The sequence below is a fragment of the Porites lutea genome, chromosome 2 (genome assembly GCF_958299795.1).
Source record: "Porites lutea chromosome 2, jaPorLute2.1, whole genome shotgun sequence".
NCBI lineage: Eukaryota > Metazoa > Cnidaria > Anthozoa > Scleractinia > Poritidae > Porites > Porites lutea.
The window spans coordinates 50430451-50438631 of NC_133202.1; positions in this window are offsets into that span (position 1 = coordinate 50430451).

Below are 8181 nucleotides of genomic sequence, written 5' to 3' on the forward strand. Positions count from 1 at the left end.
AACATATTTTGCCACTCCCTTGGCCAGGCCTTTGTTACATAGAGGTTGAACTGTACCAAAATAAGTCCCCAAATGTAAGGCAAGTATTCAAATTTTGTTAATGGATGTACCCTGGCTCCAGGAAGCCTGTAATAAAATCCAAATGAACGACTCACAGCATCAGAAGCTCAAATGGAAGCGAGAGACACTTTTTCACCAAGATTTCTTTAATCCGAAATTGGGGGGCAGGGGGGGGGGGATATCTGGTGCCCAGAGTACCATGTGGATAAACACCACGGCTGGGTTGTTCACAGCTGCGTTGAGATAACCCAGGGTTATATTAGTGCGAAATATGAATTAAGACATGAAAGCGTAGAAAGCAAATTCAGTTGAATTCTTTTTGTCTACAATTTGGTGATTGAATACTCTAAAAAGAATAGAGAAAATTATCCGAGACAATACTTTTGATAGAAAAAAAAAAGAGAGCCGGGTTAAAATCTAACAGACACAGACACTCGCGAGCTTCTCGGAGGAGAAAGTGGACTTGATCTAGGTCAACAGTCGTACTCAGCGAATCTGCGTACCTATTGACAATATCTAGCAGCCAGTCAAGGCGATAAAATGCTCTTTCAGCGACCGAAGCCCGCAGATCTCTCAACACTTCTCCAACAACATCTCTGATACTTAAGAAACACACTCTCATTGGCGGCCATGTTGGAATTATACATACGGCGGTAAAGTTGTTTTCCCCGGGCTTCACTCGGTCAGCGCTGTCTTCACGGCCCCAGTCCCATTTAGAACCGAAATTGACGGTTGTGTCAATTTCTGTTCTGTTGGTTCAATTTCGGTTCTGTCTTGTTAATTTCGGTTCTGACTTGTTAATTTCTGTTCTGTTAGTTCAATTTCGGTTCTAACTTGTTGATTTCTGTTCTGTTAGTTCAATTTCGGTTCTGACTCGTTAATTTCGGTTCTGTTAGTTCAATTTCGGTTCTGACTCGTTAATTTCGGTTCTGTTGGTTCAATTTCGGTTCCGACTCCTCAATTTCTGTTCGGTTGGTCTAATTTCGGTTCTGATGATGGAACCGGAAATTGCAGGTTCGTCATAATAGAATTTGAAACAGAATATTGGCGGAGATCACCCCCCATAGATAACCGACTGCTGGAAAAGTGATTCGTGTTGTTTATTTAAGATTGAAAGTTAGATGGAATAATTGACAAGAACCTTTTCTGATAAATAGAGAACTAGCGAGGCAAAATTCAATGAAAAAGGTCAGAATCTAGATTCATACAGCAAAAATGGAAAACAAAACAGTCAAACAGAGCAAAAATGTTCAATAAACGGTGCATAAAAGCGAGATTGCAGTACTTACAGCGCGGTTGTAAAGCTAGTGAAGCGACATCACGAGTCACCTGTATTGCTTTACTTTAGCGGTTTTCCAGGCTGACTTGCTTCATTCTCCCTTCAAATTTTTGGTCCGAATAACAAAATTCACTTTTCCCTAGCTAATGCTAATAACAGCGCAAGCTTTAAGAGAAAAATGGTTTGAAAATGACGGTTTTTGATCATTCACAAACAACAAACAAATGAAGCTGCCAACGATTCCGCTCAGGTTAGCGGGCAAAATCATAAAATACCGCCCGCTCTCGGAACCAATCAGATTGCAGGATTTGGAGGATTCCGCCCGCTCGAAAGCTAGGAGAAAAATAAATAAAAGGGTTAACTGTTTGTGTTTTCTTGTGACAAAGCATTATTTTGAAAAAAGTAGGTTTTGCGATGCAAGAAAAGTATTTTATTTTACAAATTTTAATTTCCATGAAACCGTTAACTAAAGGTGATCAAGAGGTTCAGGGGCTGTTTACATAATACCGGAATGACTAATTTTCCGAAATGAGTTGTTTTCCAGGGCGAAGTTTAATTTGTACTGCATTAACGTGATTAGATCGAACAGCTCAGCCAAGTTCGCGCCAGAACAGTTAAGGTGGCCCGAACCTATTTATATGCGCGTTGGTTATGTTTTTGAATCGTGTTTTTCGGCAGGAATGATTTAACCGATTTTCATGATTTTTGGCGTCCTTAATAAAGAATGGTCGAACTTTAACAAAATACGATTTATTTTCTTATAGATATAAAAACCTTTGAGATATCGGCATATGTTTAAAATCGCATTTTTACAAAAAATGTCAATAATTTCGAGACCCTAAGACAGATTTTTCTCTAACTTCAGCAAATAAGCCTCAGAGCTCTCTAGTTTTATATCTGCACGTTCAAAGTCAATCGTGACCGTAGAACTCGCTGCACAAATAGCTGGTCAAATTTAACCTTAAAATTCAGCGCTGAAGCATTTGTGAAAATTGACACACAAATAGAGGACAATTGCTGACGGACTATCTCCTATCTGCAAAGGTATTCTTGCCCAAAGCTTCAGTTGCAAGAAACTGAGTAATCAGAAACCTACGGCGAATGCAGTTCGCAATATAAGAAGAACAACTTTATGCTGAATGCGGAGCAAGAATAAATAACTTCTATTTATCAAAGTTACTATGTATTTTCCCCTCTCCTTTCGCAAAAAATCTCAACAAAGAACGATATAACATCTACAGAATTCTCCTGCCAGTTTTTAGCACTGAAGGTTCCCGTCTTGAGAAGAAATAAAGCCACCAACTCCAGTACTTCAACTGATCCATTTTCAGCTGCAACGAAAACCCTTGTTTTAGGTAATTTATTTATTTTTGAAAGATTTGCCATCACAATCGCACGGGCATTTTGCCATTGGGGATAATAAAAAGAATAAGACGTTTGTCATATTTTCTTTCATCTTTATCCCCAGGTGGCAAACTTCCCGTGCGAATGTGATGTCAAGTCTAAAAACCTTGAATAAATTACCAAGTACAAGGGCTTGAAGTGAAGCTGAAAAATAGACGGTTGGAGTTGGTACCTTTATTTCTCCTCAAAACGGAAACCTGCGACGCTAAAAACTCTTGAGAGTTTTTCGTAGATAATATAAGTTGCCTTGTTAAGATAGGTTTCGAAAAGAGCGGAACAAATACAAAGTAACTTTGATAAATAAAAATTATTTTATCTTTCCCCGCATTCAGCATAAAGTTGTTCTTCTTATATTGCGAACTGTATTCGCCGTATGTTTTTGATTATTCAGTTTCTTGCAACTGAAGCTTTGGGCAAGAATACCCTTGCAGATAGCTAGGAGACAGTCCGCCGGCAGTTGCCTCTATTCGTGCGTCAACTTTCACAAATGTGTTAGCGTTGCATTTTAAGGTTAAATTTGATCAGCTATTTGTGCAGCGAAGTTCTACGGTCACGATTGACTGTAAACTTGCAGATATAAAACTAGAGAGCTCTGAGGCTTATTTTCCGAGCTTAGAGAAAAACCTGTCCTAGGGCTTCGAAATTTTTGACATTTTTTTGTAAAAATGCGGCTTTAAACATATGCCGATATCTCAAAACGTTTTCAAAAATCATGGAAAGTGGTTAAATCATGCCTGCCGAAAAACGCGATCAAAAACATATAACCTGAACGCGCATACAAATAAGTTCGGGCCACCTTAAATAAGCGCCACTCGCCCCAAACCTTCACGATTTAAACACGCGTTGCGATTTTTTAAAATAAATTTTTCGAATTCTTAAAAAAAAACAGAAGGAAGTTTGTTTTCAGTTTACATAGTACCAGAATGAAATTTCGTACCAGAAAGAGAATTTCATTTGGATTAAAAAGCGGAATGAGCTCATTGCGGAATGACTTGTACGAGAACGAGATTTCGTTATGGTATCATTTAAACAAATACATGTAAATGAAACGATGTGGAGATGGAAAAAGCTCGTTCGAGAATGATAGTCATTCGGGTATCATGTGAAAAGTTCCTTAATTAACATTTAAACCTGGAATTATCCTTTGTTTCTATGACAATAAACCTGGCCAATAAACAAATAGGATAGCCACTACTTGGCTTTCTGATTATTGCTCCTGTTTTATCTCTACAACGTTGAATAATTTATGTCCATAAAGAGTCAGTAAGATTATAAGAGATTATTTCATTGGTCAATTTTTTTCGCGGTTATCACCCTAATGGCGTTTAATTTGTAATGTTAGGTTACATTGGTTGTAGAACCAACTAATACAAATAAACAGCGAGAAGCCGTCCAGTCCGCTGGATGTACGTAATTAATTTATAACAAATCGCAATTTTTTTCAGGTACGCGCATCGTTTTTGTGAGCCTTGAAGTCTTAAGGAAGTTATTGACGCATCCTCTTCTTGCCGACTAAAACTTAACTAACCTTTGGCCAGGTTTGTCATCAAACGTCCTTGTTTGCTCACTACAGACAGAGTCTGTGTTGAAAGTCTTTTTTTCCGACGCCACGAAAAATTGAAGGAAAGAGGCGATGGCAGATGATGGTACAAACGTACCAGGTGTGTGTAAAATTAATATTTCTTTGCGTTTTATTTCCTCTGCTCTTATAGATTTCTGTATTATTTAGACAAAGAATACTTTGGTGATTGTTAAGACTTACAAATCGATATACATATTAACATTTAAGACTCCCTAGATGACTTGGAAATGAATAAAAACGTGGCTTCACATTTTACTTTTTTTGTTTAGCGCAACGAAAACGATGGCTTTTTCGATCTTCCTCCATCGTGCAAAAATGGCTGCTTATTTCCATGTCAATTATCTGCAGCAGCGGCAATCAAGGTAGGTGTTTTTGAGGTTTTTTTTCTGACTCGACGTCAACATATACACTGCTTATCTTTGAAGTTTATACCGATTTAAAATATTACAGAGGCGAGCTGTTCTAGCAGGCTACCCTATTGGATTGTAAACTGAATGACTCAAGTCACTACGATTAATTTCCGCCATATCCCTTACTACTGTGAATTAAGTTGTCTTGGTAGGCTAAACTGTCAAACAGGAACATTGAAGAGTTGATTACGCTTTGATTCTGACTGTAAATCACTTCAGTCTTAATCGATGCCTCTTAACTTAAACATAAACTTACTAGACCAGCTGCCCACCATTCGCTTTTGAATCTCTTGCTAGCTAAGCATACGAGCTCACTAATTGGAAACTCCCTCGGCCAGATATTATGTGAATATACGAGGGTTTAAAAAATGGGCTTGATCTAAAGGGTCGAACATAACGCCAAAAGTTAGGTGAACAAGTATACGAGTTTAAGGTATATTCCTTTATTAAAATGACTAGTTATGAGAAAAAAAAGCTACCTGTATTCAGCTGCTAAAGGTGAATTCTGTTTAATTTTTCAATACTCGTTCGACGTAATGTTTATTAATTTAATAGAACTACGGGAATATCAGTGTTTACAATGCTTTTTCTATCCTCTTCGTTTTTGATTGATTCTAAACTAGAAATATGAGTATTGTGGAATAATTTCAAATAATGATGAAAATGCAATCATCAGCTGCAAGGTTAAGATTCGTTTAATTTACGCGGGGAATTTAATAATCAGAGAGAAAAAAGAATTATTAGCTAAAGATCTACCAGTCGGATAGCTTCCTGTTGTTTTATTTCTAGTTATTAACAAAAAATGTTTTCTTAAAGAATGACTGTTTTTTTAGTCCTTTGGTTCTAAAGGAGGAGAGTGGGATAACGACGTTCTGGGCATGGGCAATGTTCTCGAATTTTTTAACTCTTTATTGCATGCGTGGGGAGTCATGGCAACATCAGACTTTGCCAAAACCTCCCCCAGAGACAATTACTAGTGGCTTTGTTTTTGTTGGTGGTTGTTTTGGTAACATTACAAGATTGTGGCTTTCAGATAAGGGTGGTCGAATTGTTATGTAAAATTAACCAAAATTATCGATAAACTCAACCAGGCAATTTTGCCAAACGTTGCCTCCTTTGTACCTAGGTGTCTAAAAATCGAAAAAATACAAAATAAGTCAGTATTACTCGCACGTAAACAAAACAGACTTTTAAGGGTTTATATTTTCTCTCTGGAACCGTGCCACATACATTCATCAAATAGTCATCGGATTGATTATAAGATCAAGCGGATGTTTTTAGAAGTTTTTTGTTTCTTATTATAAGGTTTTTGTTTCAAATGCTATTTCTCATTTGTATTTTATTTTATGACGCATTTTTAAATTTGTCTCTTAATAAAATGACTTAACGCAGCCGATATCTCCACTAAGGTCTTGATTTAGAAAAATACTTTATTAGCAGTATAGACTAATTACAGACGCTTCGTCAATGAGAAATGTACCCTGTCGTTTCTTTCTAAAACTCATTTGAAGTATTATATTTTATTCATGTTGTCTAGAACTTCCAATAGTCGGTCGTCGTCCTTTAGCTTGTAGCTTCTCAAATTTCTAGAGATTGACAATCGATCACAGGCTTTTCTCAACTTTTTGCTAGTTTGGTATTCTCAGGATCTGAAAGACATTTTTCTACTCTAAAGTGGTTTTTTACGAATAAAAAGTTTAATAAATCATATTTCAGCATACAGAATGCGACCTCCAGTTTAAAAATAGGGTACGTTCCTTCTGGCCATCTAAAATTGGATTTTACGATCAAAACTTCGATTTTACGTTTCATTGAGAACTAAACCAATCTTAGATTGCAATCTGAACGATCCAACTTCGCACTCGGATCGTTCAGATTAGTATCTCAATCTTGTTTTCAGATTTTTGTTCTATTTATCGAAACCACTCTTCGACCGCTTGAATGAGCTCGTTCATCAGGTGATCATAATGATCTAGGTCAGTTCGACAAACGTTTTTTTATACCCGTCCGTTGTCCTATCGCCAGAACTTAAGATTGTTGTGTTGTAACGCAACAGGGGCATCCAACCGTCAATTTTTGAAAAATATCTGTTCGTAAGACGATTTGAGATCTAGAATTTTCGGAACATTTATTGCAAAATTTCTTGCTTGCCTGCCTCTCCTAGGATTTTCGAACATCTAAAAATGGTATAATTGCCCTTTTTAACGGGTTTTTACCCTAAAAAGGTCACCTAGAATTTTCGGGAACCTTTTCTCTGGCTGAAATTTTCGAAAAGGTAAGTTTTGATCCCTATAGTTTTCGGATCACTAGACTTTCAGCGACGAAATCCGAACAGATGAAAAATTTTAGGGGATAAAAATATGCCTATATCTACCGTTTAAATTCTAAAATACGTTAAACAATGCTATGTTTAGTGGTTTTGAGCTATATTCTCGTTGGGTGCCCCTGACACAAGTTGCACTAAAACTCTAGATCCGCAAATAAACGAAAATGCTTGGAGGTTCTCTCGGTAAAATATTCAACGAGTGTTTAGGGCTCGCCGCGCCTCTCAGCATTTGAGGTTTCGTAGTTTTCTTCTGAATTTGTTTATTATACACTTCCAGGCAGATAATTTACGGTTAATGAGTCCGAACATGAACTCGTCAAAAAGGAGCATTCCCTTCCATTGCTCCACGAGAAGACGCTTCTTAAAAGAAAATAAACCAAAAACAGTGCAAGGAAATTGCGAAAAATAGTGTAACAACCAACTACTGTTTAGATCAGTCTTTTTCCAGATTTTTGTTTCGGTAAGCACGCCGAAAATCCAATCGGAAAAGCTTTCTTCAGAGGATTTAAAGGTCACGTCTGTTGGTATTAACTGGTTGGTTTAGATCCACGTTGTTTATTTGGTTTCGTCGTAATTTCCTACTCCATACGTTAAGGGGAATAGGTACAAGCTTTCGGCGCACTGTTTTCTGTGATCGTGCGGGTGGACAAGCGTTAGTTATGATTGGCAGATAGTATTCATGATCAAGGCAACCATAAACCAATCATAAGTAACTCTTGTTCACCCAAACTATCCCACAAATCGTTGCGCCGAAAGCTGGTATACGTTCCTGTCATAGTTTCCGGAGAGGGGAGTTGATTGCCAAGCAGCTTTCTTGGAATTTATCGTAATAGGCCACTAGGACGGCCAGATGGTCGTTTTGAAATTTAACAGGCCCGTAGCAGGGGGAGGGGCAGGGGGGGCTCGAGCCCCCCCAGAAATTTTTAGACTTGAATTAAATTCTGTTACAAAAGTGGAATTTTTCTACTAAAATGGACAGCTGTCAGTGGAAGCTAAAGTTTCAAAGTATTGTCGATCATAGGAAGATTATGTACCGTTGTTCTTCCGTGCAATTTGGAATTGTGTAAATGAACGAAATCGTATTTTTGCTCTGCCAAAAACAACCAACAGCTTTAAAACA